At 40.9% G+C, this 24,580-nt stretch overlaps 1 protein-coding gene across 2 annotated transcripts in view; it reads right to left on the bottom strand.

The window, feature by feature from the left end:
- The window catches only part of chrm3a (cholinergic receptor, muscarinic 3a), a 71,493-nt gene extending 47,133 nt beyond the window's left edge, over positions 1–24,360 (bottom strand). For both annotated transcript variants that reach the window (XM_031872909.1, XM_031872919.1), the window contains exon 1: positions 23,937–24,360. The gene's annotated coding sequence lies outside the window, so the exon portion shown is untranslated. The remainder of the gene's footprint in view (positions 1–23,936) is intronic.
- Between the last annotated feature and the right edge of the window lie 220 nt (positions 24,361–24,580).

Here is a 24,580-nt window from a genome sequence, read left to right as displayed (position 1 = left end):
AGTAGAGTTGCCTGCTGCACATAGCTAGATCTAGCCAGGGGCGAAGGAAGCAGACCTTATGAGAGCTCATTAAAACAGTCTTCAAGTCTTAAATACGAATGTACCACAAAAAAATGAGCTTGCCATTAAACATAATCATAAGTCATGGAGCAGTTCCCAGACTGAAAAGGCCTTTATATAGAATGGAAGTCATAGTTCGATTGGATGGGTAAATAAAAAAGGGTGACAGAGTGGAGTACGGTCAAGGCGAAGGCTCGGTGCTAATAATCTAATAGTTCACAAAAGCTGTGAGTATTGTAACAAACGAGCACGCTACACTCTCCTTTTCATGTTACAGTAAAAGAATGACACCTCAAAGGTCAATCGAGGAAACATTTCTCTTTTAATCGGTTACATGACATGTCGGGGCGAGGAGGATTCTCTTTACAGTGACTTTCTTTTTAGTAAAACTGACATCATTGGCTGCATGAAGACCAAACTAATTTAAATAAAAATAGAAACTTGTTTTCTTGCATTTGAACAAGATGGGGTACTTTATCGTAATTCTGACAACCTCATTGGCTTATCTGCTCGACATTTTTGCTGAGTCTGCAGGGGCAAGTGAGCCATAAAGAGGATTGAACGAGACAATTACCATTTTTCAAGTTTCCACTTCAAATCTGCAACTCGACTTGATCCGAGTCTCAATTTGCATTAAATACCCTATGAATGAATGGGCTTTTCCCATAATAATATGAAATGGTAATTATGCAGATAGAGGGTGAATGTGAATGTACAATAGCTCATTACCAATCTGAAACACAGTACAGGTCAAGGCCACTCCTTTAAAGTAACAGATAAAAGGTCAAGTAATTACAGTATATAAGCTTTAGTTCTCAGTTTCACAGTGAATTACTCCAAAGAAGAAAATCTTGAAGTGCTCATTTTTGAGCTGCAACTCTGAGGAATAGGAAAAGAAACTAATGTTTAATCAGTAAACCTTTGTTAGATGTGAGAACATCATTCCATACTGCGGGCATTTGGAAAACACAAGGGCGAATCACCAAACACTGCAACAATTCCCTGCACCTCCCCCCAACAACAAAAAAAAGTGGTGTTTGTAGTTTCGGAGGCAGCAACAGATGTTCTGGTTGTTGTTATGGTGAGTCCTACAACAGGGTGTATTTAATGTGTAAAGAGTAAAATGGTTCGTATAGGAAACATCTGTAGCGCAGTCCAATCAAAAGCTGTAGCTCAGTGAGAAGAGGTCCTTCTTAAACCGGAAGGTTGGCGGATGATCCCGGGTTCTCAGGTAAGACACTAAACCCCAAGTTGCTCCCAGGAAACAAAGTTTAGTTTTGCTTCCTAAGATGACATTTCTAGGGGGATAACAATATTGAAATTTCTAAATTGTGTAGTATCTAATTATGCTAAACCAGCTGATGTATCTCGGCCATTTTGAACACATTAATTAATTAATCACTTTTGTTAAATTTGGTTAAATTTGTGATGCATTCATCTCCACTTAGTAAGCACTTCTGTTATAATGCGGCTGAGTGTAAAATGACAAAGAGCTGGTAAACCTCTGCATGTATTATGCAACAGTAAAACTTGAAAAGAAGCACCTGGTGACTTCATGTGTATTAAAGGAGGCACGCGGGAGTCTACAGCCTCCTCAGGCCAACATTGCAGCACACGGCCACAGAGGTACAGATAGAAACCACAGTGGCAGCAACTTCGACATGATAGGTTGGATTGTACAAATCTCATGGCACTTTCACTCACAGCACCACTTCTGTCCTCCTCCTAAATGGAGCCCCTTATCTCACCTCGCTGTGGTCCAATATAAATCTACCAGCAAAGCTCCTCAAACTTATTGGCCGAAAACACATCGATATCAGCTTTCACTGACTGTTTATCCTGCCCTGGGAGAGAACAACTACACAGAAACTGAAAAACTGATTTATGTCTTTTGGGTTTTATGTTACATGACTCAAACACCCAGTGTCGGGTTTATTTAGAAGCCATGATAAAAAATGGGGCTCAAACGTCATTAAATGCAAGGAGAAGAAAAAGGGTAAGAACGTTGAGTAAATCTGCCCCTGATATTAACTTTCAAGCAACATCTTAACCTTGCAGCAAATAATTCATCCCATCGTAATAACTAGAACAAATGACTTAGTATCTAACCACCTGCGTGTAAGGGCTCTGCAAGAGTGTCCTACAAATGGCTTTTTTTTTGATAAAGTGAAGTATATTGTCTCCAGCTGTAACACTGTATAGAGGAATGTGTAGGAGCAAGGCAGTTTGTGTGTGTGTAAAGAGAGTGTCAAAAAGACAGAGGTACAGAGAGAAAAAGACGTGTGTGTGTGTGTTTGTCATGAACTGCAGTTAAAATTCAGCCAAGGTCATCCTCTTACTTATGACATACATGGAGCCAGACTGAGCCTCTCACTTGGACGCTCTCCATCCGCTCCCACTGATAAGACCGGCTACTTCATGTGCAGCATACAGACACTGAGGCTCTGTATTGTGTGGATCTTGTGTCTATTTTTCACAATAAAGACGACAAGTATTCTCATAAATATGTCTTTAAATATAATAAAGGGCTTCGGCATATAGTTAGATGTCATGTTACACTACATCTGGGTACGTGACTAAAATAAAGACTTCACTGGTGCATTTTTTAATATAGAAAGATGTACTAGGGTAGAAAAACAGTCCATGTATGAGTTACTGTAAAGCAGAGGAAGCACTCACACTCACTGCTCAGTGGAGAATAATCATTCCGTTAAAAGGACCTTTCCAGCCACAAAGGTGGAATATTCTGTTAATTGGTTTATGCATTTCAGCTGGGAAATTCAATTGCAGACTATCAAAGAGGCCTGAAACAGCTTAACCCAAATAAGACCATAACCAGACTGTCAGCAGTCCACATATGTTTTCTCAACATCTGAAGCCCGTGTAAAATGGGAAAGGTGTAAGTGCAACTCGCTGTCCAGCAGGATTGCTCCGCTTTCTCCTGTTCAACACTCAGTCACCACCCTGCCAGCTCTTGCCTTAAAATGTATGAGACAAAAAAAAAATCTCTCTGGCACATCAGTGAGGACACATTACAGGTTTTCTTTCTTCCTGTAAGCCTTCTGTTGTACTCAGAAAACAACATGAATTCGAGAATAGGGCTCAGTTAAGGACAGCAGCTCTAACAGAAAGAGAAATATGGGTGATAATAAAAACTGTATGGGTGAGGCATCGCTGTTTATAGAGATCAGATAGGCGCCATGTTGGTAACAGATTATACAGTGTTTAAGAAAGTGGCAATAAAGTCATGAAGAGTCCTATTTGCTGTACTCGGAGGATGGGTTTTTGTTTGCAAACAGTGACACGTGATTCTGCAATTAAAATGAACCGATGCTCCTATGCAGATTGCAGTGAGTTGACTGTACATGACTTGCATATGAAACAAGCGGACCCCATGGCCCTACATCAATAAACCACAAACTTTGTTTCTTCATTAAATGTTCACGTTGTTAAAGGAGTATATCTGTGAGCCATCTGCTAAAACACTGCCACTTCAAACACACACACACACACACACACACACACACACACACACACACACACACACACACAAACACACACACGCACACACACACACACACACACACACACACACACCTTCCCCCAGTGGTCTTGAAGGGCTATATCCAAAACTTCAGTCAAGTGGCCAAACCCCAGGCAACCTTCCGTGACGCAGACTGGTTCAGGGACTGATCACCATAACTACAGCTGATGATCTCAACATGCGATGCTTCCTGTTAAATGAGCCTTAGCCCATGGAGGTGGACCAATTGGCAGGAAATGAGACCAAATTGATTGGGAACCAGATGGAAGAGAAGCAGCCACTTTGAAGCCCATGCGGCTGTAAAGGAAAGGAAGAGATGAGGGGTGAAGATGAAAATGAGACAGAGTGAGCGAGAGTGGAGAATTTTAGAATAAAGCAATTTCCTCATTAAAATCAATGAACTGTCTGTATTTGTCTAGGTATCCGAACAAAAAGTACAACTTTGAACAGTGACATTCAGAACTGTCAGTAATGCATTTGAACAAAACTTATCTGCTAAATCTGTAATCTGTATTCTTGTGTCATCTTTCTAAGTAACAGGACACGAGGGAACAACTGAGAAGCCTTGAAAAGGTGCCAAAAGCAGAGCATTCATTCGCTCTCATTTGTTAAAAGGCATCTTTCTAAAGAGTTCCGCTGAGAGACAACATGTCCGCCGTCAACGCCAATTTCAAGACAGATTCAAGATTCATTCAATCACACATTTCACACATCAACACTAACGGTAGAGTGGGTCTTTGTGACCTTACACAAAAAGACTCCTCGAGTCTGAGAGAGTTGTGAAGCCCTTCGAAGGCAAAATCCTTGATCCAAATATAAAAAGGGTCAAACTATCAACATTCAAAAAGTAACCTGCTTAGTGCACATCTTTTAATATATATTACATCAATGTTGTTGGAAGCTGTTTGCCATGGTCATTGAAGGTGTAATATGCAACAATGTCATGAAAACAATGTGTAAACTGATACTAAATGAATCCTTCTCAATCATCACTTACTATAAGTGTGTGGCGGCGTCTGTAGAAACCCTACCATCTGCCTGTATTTAAAATTGTATTTCGCCTTGTTTGGGATGTTTCTGGACGTCAGCAAATAGCATTTGGACCCCACGTGGGGGTGTAACCCCATGCCAATAAGCAGGGTGTGCAGTCCGTTCTTATTCCCAGGTCAATCAACGTTTCTCTGTCACTGCCATCGGTGTACCGAGGCTCACAGGCTTTCACACAAGTGAAAACCTACCCGTAGGTTTGAGAGGAGGTGTGGATGTGATTATTTGTGCTTTCGAATGTAACCGCCATGAAAGAAATGAGAAAACGTTTTATTCTTCTATTGATTCCCAGCTTTGTTCTCACTAAGGCCGGTCCCTCTCTTCCTTCACTCACTAGCTTGATCGACCATCGCTGCACTTACTCCCTCTTTCTATCTCTCGCTTGCTCCTTGAGCCAGAGAGGAGGGGCACATCTTTAATGTTGTGATTAGCAATGGACAATGTGACTTTAAGACAAATCCTTCAGTTATATACGTATGTAAATCCAGTCACAATTTATATGGTCAAAAAGGAAAGATTTGGCTATTGTGTTCAAGTCAAATGAGAGTGTGACAGCAAAGTGACACCACAGACAAACAGGTACTGTGGAGTTTTTGACCACTAGAAGTGCTATACGGAGCACGTATTACTGGGTACCCACTGTTTGCATCATGCACATATCAGGACAAAAATGCTCACACAAGTTTCATGTAGCAAGAGAGAAGAGAGTGCAAAAAATCTGCTTTGCTCAGGAAACATAAGGATACACGCAAGAAGACTCCACAGGTTACCTTGAATTTTCCTCTGGCCAGAGTTCATGTGATGGTGTGTCATTGACAACAATGACCCTGTGATGCGAGTGACACCAACATTGACACGATAGCCGATTGCGTGCGCAATAACCAGCTCTTGAAACACCCTGTAATACCTGCTGGGTTGAGTTAACATCTATGCTGAATGGCCACTCGGATAAAACCTTTTGTCATCGGGGCAAATGACGCATTGCCATGATAATGAATCTCCTGTGTTGAATTGGGCCATGCAAAAACACACAGAGACACACGCACACACACGTACACACGTCACTGAGTTGAGTTCAGTGGATTACAATCTGTATTGTAGGGCCGGATATGAAAGCTTCATATAAATCTCTGTATACTGCATGAGGGTACAGCAGTTTACTTCAAATACCCCCACTTCACTTTCGTTGAAGTTGAGAAGTGGAAATGTAGAGGTAGGTATAATGTAGTTGCATCATTTTCTCTGTCAAGGTAAGAAGCATAGCTGTTATTATATACGCTTAGAGAAATATGGATAAAGAGAGCTATATCGTACATGATAAAAAAAAATATGAAAACAGAAATTGAACCTTGGAGAAAAGATCTCAGGAATGTGCCACTTCACTGTGAATTACCTCCATCTTCAAATAAGTATCTGTACTAGAGGACACTTCATGCCACTGCTGAATTTAGATGTGCCGCCTACCTCGTGTCTGCCGCCATTAACAGCCTCTTGATCCCGGGGAAAGTCGACAGTGTCACATAATGACTGATCTGAGCCGAGACACATCAAATTATAGTCAAACAAATTCATATAAAGAGCTTCAAATAAACAGGTTGATCGTAAAGTGCAAAGTGCATGAGTCATCATAAGTGGGAGGATGAGACTTGAATGGGCCGAGGGTTGTTATCTGTCCAGAGTGTGAATTAAGAATCCAAGCGTGGTCTCTACATCATTAACCCTTCGGAGCTACACTGACCTTAGATGTTCATTTGATCTCATCGTGTTTTGGTGAGTGTGGAAGTGGAATGGGGTGAGGGTGCGGAAGCGCCCCTTTGATGCTGCAATGCAAAATTTCTTTTATCTCTCATGGAGCGTTTGAGACCGGGCCGGCATGTCCAAAACACTCAATTAGAGTTACTCTGAATGTGAGTCGACAGCATAAGAGGAGGCGTGAGGCAGGAAGGTGTGAACGACACAGGGAGAAAAAATAAATAAATGCAACTATTAGGACAAAAGGGACCACAAACTGAGCAACACAGACAAAAAGAGCAGATGAAATCTCCAGCTCTCCAACTGCAGGAGGAAAAATCGTGAAAAAGAAAGAAAAAAATGAACAGCACCAGCTCTGTGTCTGATAGCAAGACGACCAAAGCACAACCTAATTCCTGTTCATGAGCTGCTCTGAATGTGTGATATCCAGCTGGTGTACAAATAAGCTTTTCATCGAAGTTCATGTTAACGGTTAGCACTGTCTTTGATTGATGATTGAATGCAGCTTGCTTGACAAATGATGTGTGTCCTTTGCTGCACAGAGGAAAATTCCTCAGCCCATTTAGCCGGCCATCATCACCGCACTTACCACAGAGTAGCATAAAACAATTCAGAATCCCAAAAGCTCAAAGCTCTTGGCGTGGTTACTCAGCCAAAACTGTGTGGGTTGTTTTCTCCGTATATTGTGCTGCACTTTAGAAACAAGGTGGAAAGAAAAGTGGGAATGGGATAAAGGAGGAGGATGGCAGAGAGGACGGGAGGAGGAATATGTGTGCACGTGTCTCTGCATCTATGTGCTGTGTCTATGAACAGGATTGGCAGACCCCCTGCATTCTTTCATGACTGTGAAAAGTTGCACTGCAGTGAGAGGAGGGAGGAAAGAGTGGCGGAGTTGGGGAGGAAAAGAGGTGGAGGCATGGCTTTTTACATCAGGCCTTTCATCTCTCTCCTGCCATCGGTCATCAGAAATGGGAGAACACCGTGACCCAAAAAAACTGCACTCCATTCCAATATCGTTTAGCTAAGGATCGGTTGAGACACGATGAGAAAATAAAGAAGGCTATATTACAATGTCCCAAAAGAGCAAAAACAATTATTCATTAACAAAGGAATTGAACTGCATTGTCTCAGCGCCAGCACCAACAAAAGAATATTCTTGGTTTTCAAATAAAGATGGTCTACCATCAGGTGAAAGCTATTTCTGACCTTCACCTTGCAAGACCACTGACAGTCCTGAAATACTTCCTGTGGATTCTGAAAGAGGCAGAAAATGCAGGCAAAAGGTCGAGGCTTACAACATCAGGAGAACAAACTCCCTTGGTTTCTCGAATCAGAGAACACTGTATGTCTCACACAAACAAACATACTGATGAGGACAAAGTCTTTTCTCACACATCAGTGAGGCACCCTGGGTGATTTTTAATATGTTGTGGCCATTATTTGACATGCATAATGTAAGAAAGTGTTTGTGTGTTCAAGGAATTGCTTCAGAGAGAATATAGGTTTACCAGTGTCGTGAAAACTTTCCTTTAGAAATCATGGGAACAACATCTTTTGGCCATTTGTTTTCCCTTTTCACAAGTTATTTGTCCAGTTTGACCTTTTAATGCTGCACAAACAGAATGTCATAAACAGTGAGGACCCAGGATCTCCACTGAGAGAACATATTGAGAAATGAGCAATAATGGAGGAGAGATCTGAGCTGTATCTGTAAAGAGAAAGCACAATATTTAAGCTAAGATTTGTGCAGAGACAGAGCTTGCTTATAAAAAAGCCAAAAATATTTTTATGTGTAAGACACACACCATCCCTGTAATGCTGAGAGCTAAGACGGCAACATGTTAACGCCAACTTCTTCACATTTCGCCGAAAAGCTGCGGTGAACCACAGTTATGACAGCTGAAGGGTTATTACCAATTAGACCAGCTGTGTCTCTTTGCCTGTGTGACTATAAGGGAGGGAGAGATGGGGGCAGCTGAGCCTCTGCCTCAGGAGGTGATAAAGAGAGAGACAAGCAGCAGCAGTCAACCAGCCTTATTGGGGAAAAAAATCTCCTCAAGACAACGGAAGGGAAAACTGGAAGGAAAAGAGAAAAGGATTTAGAAACTGAGCCCTACAGCTGGTGAAAATGAAACCGAGGGATACGTTTTCAGAATTCCAGGCTACCTGCACTCATCTTAAGAAATCGTGCAGTGTCTCTGTTTTAAAAAAACATGTGGCCACAACAAAAGCAACAAAGTCTATCTTTCAGTCTAGGATTTATTTCATTTCGCAGCTGTGTCATTGTCCGGTGGGATGCCAACAACCTCATATTATCAATGTATTATCCTGTAAAGAGATAATGATGTTCAGGTACATGCTAATGTCTCCATAATAGCTAGACTCTGATTTCAACTGGGTATTAATGAGAGATTTTGGAATAGCAATACAGACTAATTAAAAAGACACTCCACATCATCCGTGAGAGAGATATTCCTTGGTGGAGCCTCATCTATTTGACTAAAATGCTTCTGTAATAGTGATTCCCTACGGCAGCCCAGCAGAGAAAGTTTAACAGGAGAGGCCAGACCGACAGCCGTCCAACGTTAAAGATCAAAGTAAGCGCTCTACAGATATTACATCTTTTCTTGTCAAATTGTCGGTGTCACTGGTAACACCGTTGTTGTAACAAATGTGTTACCTGATGGGAAAATTGCCTCACCATGGCATCCCGAGTGCACCTGTTGTGCTCTCACATCATGCCACATTCCTGTATTGTGAGTCATGTCAAGCCAGTGGCTTTTTTTCAAGCCAGCTACTGTTGTCCGAGTCCAACAGCAAGTCACACATTTTTCAGGTGTGTATATATATATATATATATATATATATATATATTTCAATTAATTGAGCTACTCAACAATTTCTCCACATAACTCCTGGCAACTGCAGAAGTACCCCCCTGGGATGCAAGTACCACTGATCAGAAACTATTATTCTGTTAGACATAGTGTCGTGTTTCTGGTTTCAGATGGTAGTTTATTAAAAGTGAAAAAAAAAAAAATAGCAGCAACAGCATTGCTCTATAACCCACGGTGGAACAGAAAATCATCTCTCGTTCAAAGTCTAAAAAGTGCCTGCAGCAAACATAACCAGGAGGTCGGGGAACAATGAGCGTCAACATTTTTTTTAGAAAAATGCAAAACACAATCAAAACAACACGCATCAGAGAGTGCAGCTTAACAGTCTATTAGAAAACAGGCACCCTGTCAACACATTAACGAATCCATAGTTTGCTGTTTGGAGTGAAACAAACAGAGAGAGGCTCGTGCCCCTGCACTCCTTTGTTCTTTCTCTGCTCTGCTGGATCAAGAGTTAATTCTGCTCAGAGTGACTCTTGGCTGCAAGTGACAGCAGTGAATTAATGATCCATTATGCCCAGTGTAAGCAAATAGTGAGCCGGTGAAGCCGAGGAAAATGGATTTACACACAACGCCAAACAAGCTAAAAAATATCCCCATATGCACACCGAAGAAGTTAAAAGCAGCACTGGTTTGTAAAACGACAGGATTAAGAGAGAGAGAGAGAGAGAGAGAGAGAGAGAGAGAGAGAGAGAGAGAATAAGCCAAATGTGCTGTTCAGATCTACACATTGTTTTCTGAAAACTACTAAAGAAATCTAAAACCCAAAAACTTCGACGTCATAATCATTCATTATAAATGTGATGTATTGCTTGCTCAGCCTGGGGCTTTCATCTAAATTAATTTTCCATTTTGTTTTCATTCAGGCCAGTCACTTGAGTCCCAACTGTAAAAAATAAATAATAATTAAAGAGGAAATTAGGACCCTGTTGAGTCTGCAGGGTGCTCGACGGTGTAGAGGACATCATAAACATTTGATGGTTCATGTTTTGACAGTTTGACAGGATTATTAATGCAGAGAAAACTGCACAATGGCAGAATGTGCAGTACATGTGCAGTACATGCATATTCCATTAAAAAGTGCTTTGGGACAGTTTATGTCCAACACACAAGGACTATTTTCTCTGGTTCACAACTTGTGGCATAACTAAGACGAAAGCTCTTTTTAGGTTTGCACATGCAAATCTACAAACCCCCTTAATCTCCTGTGTCCACGGATCACCTCAAGGCTGTAAATTCAACCGAGCATCACAGATTAGAGTCTTGCTTCTCTAGTTTCTATTTTAGGGAGTGTTGTTCAAGTTCACCAATGTAATATCATCCCTTCCTCCCACCTTTTCCGATTCTTTGCCTTTCCTCTCAATCATTGTCACAACCAGAAGAAATAGCACTTGTGGATCATTCAGTCAAATTCCCGCTTAAATTGAGCAATATAAGATGCTGGGAGCTTGTAAATCTCCAGTACAACACATGACCAACACTTTATGAGCTTTTGTTAATGTATTCACAAGATTAACATCAGAAAAAATTGAAATAACACATCAACAGATGCTTCAATTTTTCAAATTCCAGTGACAGGTTGTTTGAAATGGACGGTCTTATTCAGACAGGGCTTATGAGCAGGTTAAACACGGAGAGACACTGATGTCTAGAGGTCGTATGTATGGATGTACAGCGAACCATCTGCATATGTCATCCTGATGAATGAGGCGGGAGCTGAGATCGAGTGACCTCGCCGCTTCGACAAGCGCTGCGCGAGGTTGGGCGACGTCCTGTCACTTCCACTGACTAACGATTGCATTGAACGTGAACACGCCCATACAATCACGACGACAAGGCTCCGATAATGGCAGTGAGGGATGCGTGCTCCCGACATGGGGGGTAAAAGCTAATCAATGTGAATGAATTTATTATAGTATAGCTATTGCAGAGAAAGTAGTGCAGAACTAGAGTAAATGCTGTCATTAAATACTTGACTGAATTTAAAAACTCAAGAATATCGATGGCAGCACTCTGCGAGAAAATAAATTCAGCGAATATCCCTGCAGTGAAAGATGTATTAAAAACACCCCCCGGAAAACTAAATCCTAATGGGGACAAACTTTCAAAAATGACTGAATAACAATACTACATAATTAAAACTTTTGTTCATACTTGCACATTCTATTACTTTATAATATACTGTTAAAACAAGAAGGAAAATTAAGTAACCTCCTTACAGTGACAGAAACATTGTATTATTGTTCCTGGTCAAATGGTATAAGTAATGATGACAAACTTACATAACTAAACTGAAAATATCAATGCTTTGGCAAAAGAAAACAATAAAAAGCATCTGCAGCTCCAAGGGAAAAACATCTGCCTCTGATTCAGCCATCTGCAATGTGAATTATCTTTTTTATTTTTCAATTGGATTAAGCTTCCAGTGTCTCATACAGCCAGTCAAAGTAGCATTCAATGAATGAGGAAGCCACAGTACCTGAGTTATGCTCTGCCTGTGGAGAAGAGGGTCAGACTCACAAGTATCCTGCAGAGCCTGTTCGACAGGTTCCTACAGGAAGCATTTAGGTATAAAACTGATTAAATCAGCACACCCCGTCGAAGCTGCATGGATGACACTGCATATTGTATATCTGTAAAGAATTATCCAGTAAACAGCTGACTCTGAATCATCTGCCAGGACAGTTTGTTCCGGTTAATTGAACAACTTGATTTGAACACTATGGCCAACTGATCAACTCTGTTTTGAGCATTTTGACAGATTTCTCATTTCGCCCTTCGGCAGCTCTTCGTTAATTCATCGGGTACTCCTGGCGCTGCAAAGACCGAAAAGTTGAGGAATTTCGACTGTCTGGAGTCTGTCATCAATATTCATGCCTTGTTTATGTTACTGTTCAGTGACAAATCATTTCATACAACAGCCAAGAAGTCTCAAGCCCAAATCCACAAGTTATCAAACACACAGATTTGGTGGTAACTTGATCAACTTTCTTCACATTAGTGAAAGACAGTGTTTGGAAACTAAGCATCGAATTAAGAACGAATCCAAACACTGGATCGTGAGCAATGTAAATAACCACTGCCACATCCTGATTATGATATATGGAGAGCAAAGAGCTGCACTCAACCTTACTGCCAAAGCTGAGATACAATAAAAGGGGTCATAACCAAAACAGGGGAATGACTCAGACTGTTTCACTTGATCTCAAAAGCACCGTCGATCATTGCTAATTCGTTATATCACCTCCGATCCTGATATATATCGTGAAAATAAACAATAGAGAGGCGGCAAAGAGGTCACAGGGTTATCCCGCTCCCCTGGAGGTTCTCAACAGTTCAGGATTAAACAGGATGTGACTGATGTAATGATAGGAGCTTAAGGAAAACCAGGCAGAGGACTACTAACTCTAACTGCCCTCCATGTCTCTGAGGAAAAAGAGATTTAATAAGATTAATTTAAAGAGCTTTAGTGAGACTAATCTGGATTAAAAAACAGTGGTTAAATAAACAAGAACAGTAAAGAGAAAGGAACAAAGCGGTGGCACATCCTGAGAGAAAACTTCAGTTTACCCAAGGTCATCGACAACATGTACCCTTTTTAATGGAATATCGTTGCGAACGCAAGCATTTAAGCGTAGAAGAGCAGCAGCAATTAATCCAACCAGCTCAAAGCCTTCTGTAATCACACTCACAGCATTTAGGTATTTGCTAGATCCTAGTGCCGCGTTGAAAGTTTTAATTATTTAAAGCCACTCTGTGCAGAACTATTATGTAATTATAGCATCTGTTAAATTGTTATACGTTTTTGTGTGTAGAGCTAAATTAAACAATCCTGGTGAAAACTTGCTTGTTGCTTTCAGTCCATTCTTCCTATAGTGGCCGCAGGTAAGATACATTTCCCAGTGCAGACGGGAATTAACAGCTAAAGCTGTTACAATACATCTCTTCTTCTTGTGCGAGATTCATGTTTTTTGTACATGGTCCAACTAAATGTGATAAAACCAAACTGTAGCAGTGTGGCAGTGCTGTCTGCCAAACTGCCAGTGGGCAGCTCTAAAGACTAAATCTTTTGACGCTAGCGGCATGGCTCTATGGATGACACTGTCGGTTAGCTACTCTACTACTTTAATCCAAACTAAAATATCTCGACAACTGCTGTCTAATTTTGTCGAGATATTCATGGTCCCTGGAGGACAAAACCTCCTGATTTTGATGATCCCCTTCTTTTTCCCTTTTTAGCGCCACCATGACGTTGACATTTGTGGTTTTGAGTGAAATGTCTCAACAACTACAGAATGGGTTGCCATTCAATTTGGGAGGATATCAGGTATTGGGATGATTTGTAATCATATTGGAGATCCCCTGGCTTTTCCGCCATGATCAGGTTAAAATGTCGGTTCTTTGTTTATGACCAAATAGCATTACAATTAATGACTTTTCCATTAGCCTCAGCCGTACTCTGTGTTCAGTGATAAATAGCTGTGCGACTCTATCCGCCTCAGTTCTAGCAGGTTTGTTTGAAGCAGCACAATTCCCAAACTGAAACTAAAATGGTCTCTTGCCATGTGCCTCTGCCAGCTCTGCTACTGCTGGAGAATAAGTCCTTGTTTGCTACTTCGATTTGAAGAGATTGAAACTGAGCTCTTTGCCAGGAATCCAGACTTTATAAATCAAGCCGATTTAACCATTGTATTTTCATGCTTACACCATATATTTAGCTGAATAAATATTGATAAATAATAAGCTCCCGTAACTCCAGTGTGTTGCCTGTATATGCAATAAATATGCCCAACCTGGGTTATGATTACATTTCAAAGAAACACAGAGGGTACCAAGCCAATAAACAGTTTCCTTTTTTTTCTACCACGTGCTTTGCCAGAAACTTTTGTATGGAGACATGCCAGGCAATTCCATCCATCCTCTCTCGCTTCTGGCCTGCTTTTCATCCCAAAGACACCACTAAAGTTAATGTACTCTGGCAGTCTAGTCCTCCACCAAATCTCCCAGAATTCTGTAATACTTTATAATTCTGTTGAGCTTGTCCTACGCCGATTTGAAATTGGATTGAAGGAAACAAAAATACTTCCACGACTTTTCCTTTACAAAGCTGTTCGATAAGGCTTGTGCCCGTTATTGCCAGCGGGTTTGCACAGCCGATAAGGATGAACACAATACAGATGACCGATCCTAAAATCGACTCCAGTGATTCATGTCATTGTCCTTCTCCCACAAAGCTTTCATGCCATGCCAAGTCACACACATTCCTGTGATGAGCTCGAGTTTATTATCACTTTGCTAAGTGGAAGTAATCCCTGAGGAGGTGTTAAGGGTTAACATTGGTCCATCTACAAAACAAGTAGGGGCTGTAAAATACCAGCAAGGGAAAGCTGGTATTCCCTAATCATGACAGGGATTTTTGCCTCTAGAGACTACATCTATTGTTTTCAATTACTTTAGGTGTGGCACAGACTGAACTCTCATTTACTTTTTGGGGATTAAAGTAGAATTACCGCCTCGACCAACAAGTCAAGTTGCAGTTTACATCCATGTCTGTCCAAAATGTCATCACTTAACTTTATCCTATTAGACATTTGTGTGAAACTGTCACAAATAGCATACTAATACTTGAGTTATGGTCAGAAATGTGTATTGTGAGGTCACAATGACCTTTGACCACCAAATTATAATCAGTTCAACCTTGAGTCAAAGTGGACGTCTGTACCAAATTTGCAGAAATTCCCTCCAGGTGTTCCTGAGATATCGTGTTCACATAATGCCTCCGGCCACTGCTGCATCCTGTTTGGGTCTTTTGTATTTTTACATTGTTGTATTGATACTTATGTAAATGATTGGACTCACTAATTATTCATCATTCCTAATTTCTTTTTTTGAAATGTTTATTCTGTCAGTGTAACATAAATGGGATCAGTTAATATATAGGCCTGCAAATAAAAAGAGTGAAGAGCTATTTGTAAAGCCTAAAGGCAAAATTTTCAATTTGGCTGATGGACTAAGAGGGTTTCACTTACTCTACTTTATAAATCAGGCTGTTGTCAGCTTGTTACTATTATGAAACACCTCAAATCCCCAAAGGAACATTGCACATCTGCGTCCCCTCTTGTGTAATTCTGTCTCAGCCTTCAACCTGTCCAACAGGAGAGCCCCACTCTGCAGTAAAGCGTTGACAAGAAAGTATTGAACCACACACTTCTTCAGACGGACACTGACAAAAGAGTAAATTGGAGTAAAATTATTTTCATTCGCCTTTGTTGCTTTAGGCTCATGTAAATATCAGCTGAGGATATGATTTTCTGGCCTGGAGGTCGCGAGTCTTGTTGGCTTGGATTAATTTTCCTCTACAGAGTTTAGCCAGAGGGCTCGCTCTACATCTCACCCAGACTTGGTGCAACTTTTACAACTCCCCGTCTCTTTCTGAACTGTCAATCAAACTGAGGAAGGAGGAAGACTCAAAGACAGGAGCTGGTTTGAACTCCTTTAAAGAACGGGGCAAATGGTCGTTCTTATATTTCCTTCAGGGCAAAAACTAGGAAATCGAAATTTCAAGTAGTTGTCCATTTGACTTTACTTTGAACATGTCCGTCTAACTTTGACAGTTGGTGGGAACTTGGGCTGGTGATAATACTGAGACAGGCATAAAGCTACAAGAGGCAACTTTCAAGCATCATTTCGAGTGCAGGTAGAGCAAAACAAACGATGAATCAGGTGAATTGGTATAATGAAAACCAGCTGTGTTGACAATTAACTAGTTCCATGACTGTAACATTAAAGTCAAGACCAATATTTGATCCCCAAAGCATGACTGCAGCGTCTGCTCAAATTCTCAATAGGACCGTTCAGGGAAAATAAGGCACAGACATTGTTCTTAAGGGTTGCACAGGTGGCAATCTCCGAGTCCTAGAGTGAAGCTAACTCTGAAGTCCCTTAAACTTGCATTCTTTCTAATAATCAGGCTGTGCCTTCTCTGGTTGCAAAATAAAACCCTAATTGTATAAAAGCCTATAAGAAGATGACCCAATTTCTCACTTGATTTATTACCTCAGTAAACATTGTAAATATTAGCTTATGGTCTCAATCGCTAGTTTCAAGTCTTCTAAATTATGGTCCCATTTAGAGGAAATAGACAATAAAGCGGGGGAGGCTTTGGGGCGTGGCTATCATGTGATTGACAGGTTGCTACAGGTTGCGTTCTTCAGGTCTGTCGGTAGTCCGTGTTTTCGTCTTACAACTTAAACCCTTTGACAGTTTGTTTCCAGATAATGAATGTTAACTGTAACATTTTGGTCGCCTACATATGTCTTATGAAGCTTCCGGTTGGACTTCCACCCTCTCGTGGTACTTCTGGTTGCAAAAATATTTTGAATTTAAGAGGCTAGAATACCCTTTAAAATCACAGCCACAAATCAACAACATAACAGATCAACTGTTGTTGGGATGTCTAAAAATGTACATAACTCAGTAGCAGAGAAAAAGCTAAACACGTCACACACTAAAATGAACACAAGTGCAGGACTTCAAACCACAGCACACACTGTATAGTAAGCATATAGAAATGCTGCTGCTTGGCACAGCAGCTCTGCCCAAATCGTATCAAAATCACAGCTGGCAGCGACTCAGCAGCGATAACAGGTTGGCACAGCGGCCAATCAGCAACTCCAAATCCCCTTGAAAAAGCACGCGCTCGCTTTTTTAAAAAACGCTTCCCATGAGCTCGTCATTGTTTAAAAATCCTCAACAGTGTCCTTTATCGACACCCACAGCTATGATCCTCTCAGTAGACATAATCGCCGGCCCATTCAGTCTCTCCTGTGCCATATGCTGCTCCACAAGTAGTTTGTGATAAGTTCTGATTTGGAGAAAAAGAAAAAGTCCCTCACGCTGTTTTAATTGTGTGACAGGTGTTACATAAAAGAGGGCCCTCTACTCGACTTACAGAGGCCCATTAGGAGAGATGATGTCAAAACAACAGCAGTGGAGGCACATTGCTGAAAGAAGATTAAACAGAGTTGTGATGAACAAAAAACAACAACATAAGACTGAAGCAATTTCAGTTCTTAAACATGTCCTTCAGTAAGTATGTCCCAGGGCCAAATACATAACTACAGTGACTATACAGTCTATTCATGTCACTTGTCCTCACCCGCAAATTAAAAACTCCCACGATGTGGTGAAACTAGTCCTCATGACATGGCTGCCTCTGTTCTCCACTGAAAAACAAAAACTGTGTGAAATGAAGAAGGCATTGAGCAAAGAGCAAAGATAAATCATTTACGTTCTTCACCTTAATCTAACCTCTGACATGATTTGTAGATGGAACATTACAAAGGCAAAAAGAATGTGATTTAGTCAGGAATGCATGTTAAAGATGAGCGCTTGACACACAATTGGACTCACCTGATATGTGCTTGATGAGCTGCATTACAAAAGCGAGCGGGTGTCAACCAGAAATAAACTGGAGAAAACTAAAAAAAAACATCATAGTTCTAAAAAGAACTTACTTCCTGGTAAATTCTGGCAAATTAATTTTGACAGGACCCTAATCACACGGCAGCATCTAATCTAACTTTACGTTGCCGTGATTAGACTTCAAACATGTTCAATTTAGTTTCAAATTAGGAGGTGCTTGTTGTGACATTAGTAAAATACGATTCATCAGCAATCATCTCACACTTATAATGAAAAAGTATCCTCAGTAATCCCACAAATATATGAGCCTGAGCATGAGGTGCAAGAAAATATCTTTGCAATTGCAACTTTCCGTGATACTGTATTGATTTTTAATTATTAGTTGACATTAGAGGTGAAAAGATAGATAATCCGATTGCTGCGGGGGGTAATGAGGTCAAGAAAAAAGTTTGATTTAACTACGCGGTGGTATTCCCATAAGCAGAATTATTATCAATTCAGATTTTCGGCTAAATTTGAGTGAGTATGTGCTTGTTAAACCAATTTAGACAAGGTAATTGTGTATAATGATATCTTGATATAAGATTTCATCATGATACGATTCCATTGAAAGACAAAAAATTATTTTGCATTATCACCCAGCCCTGTGCCAGATTATTGCCAATATACAGCCCTACTTAGCATATTACGTGATATCTAATCATGATTGTAAAGTCAAGGGACAGGGATCCCGACTCTGTGAATCTTCCCGAGGTTTCTTACATTTGTTTTACCATTTAAGGGATTCTTTTTTACAGGGGAATGATTTTTTCCTCGTTTGAATCAAAGGTCTACAGATAGAGAGTATGACGAACAGACTTTAAGGTGCCTTGATACAAATTGGGATTTCTGATATTGGGCAACATTAATAAAATGAATTAAACTTGAACCAGCATCAAAGAGTTAAAGAACCATTTTTGTATTGCACCAACAACAGATGTTTGTTTGTCTACACCAACATCTGTCACAAGACTTTCTCATCATGAATTATAAATGATCTGAAACACATAAATATTCAGCAGGTGTGACAGCGTTCTATCCATTCATCTCGGTGTATAAAAGCGTGGCTTTGAACCCCGTCATGCCATTATTCAGTGCATACAACATGTCGCAGTATGTGGTATTCTTCAGATTCCTTCAGTTTGAAAAATCCAATCAAACGTCCCGCTGACAGACAACTCCTTCACTTTGTAATCAGAACCCATAACTGCAAATTGCAAATCGTCTATAGTGTTGCTCTAATGTTGACAAACAGCTTCCCTAGTGCGTGTCAGACAATACAATTTGATGAGTAAAAGTGTTTCAGTTCACTGTCAGCATTTATCCAATCGTACATAAATGGCTGTGCTTCAGACAATATATCATTTTTGTTATAATAAAAAATAAAAGAATTACAAATGCTGCATTGTTAGGGGGCTGTGGAAGGCAGACATGCTATTTGGGGAATTCAGGAATGTGGAAAACGAGAATCAATAACATTCAAAGAACATTCTCTCTTTCCCTTTTAAAATATCAAGGCAGGGTTTATTTGAAAAGGAAAAGATGCATTGTGAAATGGCTCGATTTTTTTTTTCAATACTTTCAAAAGGTATTTGAATTTAGTTTTGTTGTATCAGTTATGTTCCCTGGTGTGACAAGGGAACATTTGTTCCTTTCTTTCTTCTTCTTTCAGTTCCCCTTCATCCACAGAAGCAGTTCACTCTTATATAAAGGCGTCTCGTCACCGCTCTCTAAAGATGATCTTTCAGTATCTTTAGCTGTAGAGCATTATAAAACTGAAGCCAATGCGATACAAAAAAAAAAAGTTTATTAAGAGGACTAAACATTTAGCTCACATTACCTCAAAATGTTTAAGAAGAGAAATGTGTCCGTTTTACATAAGCACCAATGGTCCAGAGCTACTGTGGATAGTTTTTGAAAGATCAGTGAGAAAAAGAATGTACCGTATGGTGGAGTTTAGTTTACAAAGCAATCTTTAATGTAATCAATACAATGTGAAACTACATTAACTCAGAATAATAAACAAGCCATGGATGATGGCAACATTAATCGAAACAAAGAAATATACTGCTGAATATTGAGAGTTAGAGGCTCGTCCAGGCCAAGCCAAACATCCATCATCATCACAATCTCTCCCTTTCTGTGTGTTGCACCCGTCATTACTGGAGCTGGTGCAGATTCACTCTCCGTTAGTAGTTTTTGACTCCCAGTATACATATTTCACGAGCGATCTATCATTCTCTGTTGTCCCTGTCTCTTATTAGTACAGCTCTCTTTTACCTGGAAACCGACCCGTCTGCACCTCCACTGAAAATGATGGAATGGCAAGTGGTTATTAATTTATTTGCTAAGCACAGACAGAGAGCATAAAAGAGCAGCCGTATATAAGATAAGAGTCTGAATTCCCTTAAGTGAGGTTTACTTTGTCAAGAGAACAGAAGGGGAGAGAGAGAGAGAGAGAGAGAGAGAGAGAGAGAGCGAGAGAGAGAGAGAGAGAGAGAGAGAGTGCGGTGTGTCGTCGCGAGGGGGGGGGGGGGGGGGGGGGGGGGTAGTGAAACATGACAGACAGAGAAAAGGAATGACTTTAAATTTGGACAGAAGAAACAAAAAGTTAAAAGAAGAAAAAGAAAAAATCTCAGAATAAATATTGCTGGTGCAGTGGAGCGTACCAGCTTGCGAGACAAACTGTATGGAAATACTGGTTTGAAAGGCAGCATGCGGGCTGTTTCCTAGTGCAACATTTACAGTTACGGCTGACAGATTCAAATGTGCAGTTTATATACCTAACAGACCTACATGAACCTATGTAGATAACACCGCCGACCTCCACTCGGCCTCCGTAAATCACCCTTCCTCTCCTGCCAAATATCTGACCTTTGAACTGTATCTCACTTGCATTATCTGGATTTGTGTGTGCGGATTGCTGTGTGCTGAACATACACAATATCCTAACATAAACATGGAGCAGCAGTTGTTAACAGCCCTGAAGTGAGAACCTTATTGCCACCAATAAGGGGCAGCCCCAGCCAAGCTTGTGACAACTAGCAAAGGTCAGAGAGTGATGAGTGTCAGTTTAACACACGTTATGTGAGCTATAAAAGCCTCAATTGCATCCGCAGGGCACCAATATATCAAGTAATATAACCGTGAGACGACACCAAATTCAAGTTAAGTCAATAACATGTTATTTGAATTAGGTGCCAATAAATTATGATTAAAGCCCCTCTTATGTATTGAATTTATTAACGGCCATAGAAAATAAATTTCTGCTGAAAATGTCCAGCTGCTCATCAGGCCACTGAAGTCAAGTGTCTTCCCAGCACTGCGTCTCTGAAGCTAAGCAGATGCTACGAACATGGGACAACAACAGTAGCCGCCCAGAAAGTGGAGACAAAGACAAAGAGTCCAAGCACTCACCCCGTAAGGCTTTACTGTGATCACACCCTCAGACAGCTTGTCTACTTAGAGAAGCAAGGAAGGAGTGCAAAGCTGCATAAACACAGCTCTTTGTGAACAATGTAATCAACGCTAATTGAGAGCGTTCTATCTGTTGCTGGAATCACTCGAGATGCTTTGGTACCAGATTGGATATTGGGCAGATACTAACTCAAATAGCTTGATTGGATATCGGGGACAATGGGGCCCATTTGTTTGATTCAGTTACTATACATTATATACTGGCATTTTGATTACTGCATCACTAGAAAACAACATTTCCCATGAGCATGGAAGTTACCAGCACAAAGTTTGCACAGAAAAACTCTTCAACGGAGACATTTTAAGGCCAACTACGGGGAATTTGTGTTATTATTTTAATGATTGAACCGAGATGGAAAACTTTCTGCCCGCGTTCTGTCTAAAGATAGATGATGTGCTTTGCTCTGTTGTGGTCTGCATGGCTGTGAAAGTGGATTAAAAAAAGGCTTTAACATCAAGACGAGCCCTAATGAAACCCAATGGGGGCGTTAGCCTGTCTGTTTGGCCAGCTGACTCCTGTAAAATCCCCATCACTGTCTCCTGTTGCCTGCTCTAAAAGTAGCCTAGTGGTGCCAGTCAGTGCAAGCTGCGGCCTGAGGGTTATAGCCTACTGTTTGATGCTTTTTCAGGATCATAGAGAAGCTAAAACTCTCTATTTCACTTAATAATACATGTTTATTGCATATTCTTGTGTTTTTTTGTTGTCTTTCTATTCAATCTGCCATTTTTAAACCAATAACACAGCAGTGTCTGTGTCAATCTTTCCCAAAGACATCTAACACACTCCCATTTAAAACTAAAATGAGTTGCACCATATCCATATTATTGCTTTCAAGGACAACTCAACATTTTGGGAAATATGCTTTTTTGCTTTATCGGCCAAATTAAGATGTCTGCACTGTAAATATGAAGCTACAGCCGGATCCTATTAGCTTAGCTTATCCACAAAGACTGGAACTGAGGAGACCGCTACCCTGACTTTGTCCAAAGGCAAAACAATCTGAGCACCACAACTTGTGGAATTTACTCTTGGGTTTTTGAAAGGAATAAACAAATAGTGTGTAAAGAGTGTATCGATCATTTCATCTGGCAAAAAAGCAATACAAGTATTTCACAAGATTATTCCTTTGATGATGAAACATCGGGAAAAACACTGACTTTATGTTCCAGTAAACTATAGCAGAATAACACCCCATATATCACTTACAAATGGCAGGTTAACTTTGCACAGTGTACATTATTATTTTTCCAACATCATTGGTACATATTGACAAGCTTGGGACCAATAAACCAAAAGCGTCTGTGCCAACAAGCCACTGTGTGCAGCACCCACGCAAAACCACAGGTACAGCAGAGGGTAAAAGCAAAGACATTTTCATCCCACTTCAGCCATGTACACCCCAATGTCACAAAGTGCTATCCTCCACCCAAAGCCCATCTGGAAAAGGCATAATGATGATCAATACGAGAGTAGCAATGTGCAAAACAAAACCATCTATCAAGAGAGGTAAGACTGAAAAAATATCGGTCAACCAATATTGACCGTGGCTCAAACAATACATCAAGCCGCGAAAGCTCCATCGCTGCTCACCTTTTCTCTCTCACCCTTTCCTTCAAGTGTCTCTTTTTCTGAACGTCCCCCACTGCGTCTCTCCCCACAGCAGGCAATGGAAAGTCATAATCATCTAAACACATTCCTGCTCCACCTTTAACAGACTAGTAACAAACCGTGCATTCACCACGACATGGAACTAGACTGCACTGTTCCCTAACAATGCCTGTGTTGATATATGAATAGAAAAACACGCTGGTAGTGTTGATACGTGCAACATATTCAAATGTTATACTATGGGGGTTTGCAGCCATGGAGAAAATAGTTTGTGATTCATATTTGGCTACTGTATTGTCAAACTTTAACTCCAGCCTCTGTGATAAAGAATGGCAGCCGTGGACTAGAAGGAATAATATTTGCACCATGGTACAGATGCCATTCCCTCTGCTCTTACTCATTATCCAGCACAATGTCAAAGTACCCATAGGCCACCAAGAGGGAACATTCCTTCACATTGCCATCTATGGGCATCATAAATAAACAGTCCACTTGCCATGTAAGGACACAATTAATTTCCTCCTCTGTCCACAACAATGCAGTAACAAATACTTTATATCTGATCTCTATGATTACAAATCTTACTCGAACAATAGCCCCTTTGGTAACAATGCTTTTCTTCTTTTTCATTTACTTTGACTTTAGAGGTTTTCGGATATGAAAACAAATATTTTGTCCGTGTTTTTAATTAACTTCACAGATTTGCTTGAGAGGCCACGTAGCCTTTTTGGAGAAGCAGCATCTGAAGAGTGCAGAGCGCAGAGGGGTTGGGCAGGGATGCTGAGCCGAGCAGGAGGGTATGCGGGGAGACAGCGGCAGCACTTGTTTGCCAAACTTGAATTTAAAGAAAAGCACATCTAATGCGACCTTCCAATAGTATCCTGAATATAGTATGAGCATTGTGGACAAGTAGCCTCATCAGTAGCCTAAAATTATGTTGTGTCTGCAACTTCAAAGTGCAGCGTTGTGCGGCGAAAACGCGTGGCAAAATAAAGCAGCCGGGAACCGGTTCTGGGAGTAAAACCAGATACTTTACTGAGACACAACATAATAAAACTTTCAATTTTGTTGTCTTATTTTCACCTACCTCATAACATTCAATAGCGCGCGGGTCAAAAGCAGCAGAAGCAGATGTGGAAATGGCAATCCAGTCAAAACTTGTCACGGGTCCCCGTTTGGCACAGCAGCAGTCGGCTACGGCAGTCCAACCTGATCACATCTGAAGCGCTAACGGTTCACGGCTAACTAGGCTCGCCTTCGACCGTCACCAAGCCGTAGATCGGACGGCGATGTGAGGAGCACTGCGGGATCTCCAAGGGCGCACGAAGGATCACTGCGTCAGGATTGGCCAGCGCGGCCGTGACGCACCGGCAGGTGGCACACCCGGCGAATAAAGAAGTCCAGTTTCATTCATAGATAATAGCTCTGCGCTGTGGGAGCTCAACACGCACACTGGCAGATGCAGACGGCAAAACTTCATGCGAGATCAGAATGGTCAGGGTCCTCCTTATTTCATCTCTGTCTCCCTACAAGCGTCTGCGCTATATCCGTTTTAATAATGGGACATTGTCATCACCCAAAGCTGCAAGCTGTTTCATTTTGGCACAACATACCGCTATGTCATTTGGCACAAGCAATGTCCTGTTTTATAATCGCAGTCTCTTTCCAAAACTGATTCTGCTGCAATTTAAAAACACAAAAGAGAGCTTCTATTTTATTTATTTTTTGCAA

The sequence above is a fragment of the Anarrhichthys ocellatus genome, unplaced genomic scaffold (assembly GCF_004355925.1).
Source record: "Anarrhichthys ocellatus isolate YVR2014 unplaced genomic scaffold, GSC_Weel_1.0 scaffold3, whole genome shotgun sequence".
Lineage (NCBI taxonomy): Eukaryota > Metazoa > Chordata > Actinopteri > Perciformes > Anarhichadidae > Anarrhichthys > Anarrhichthys ocellatus.
The sequence above is the reverse complement of the archived record's forward strand: the minus strand, read 5'-3'. Positions and strand labels throughout refer to the sequence as shown.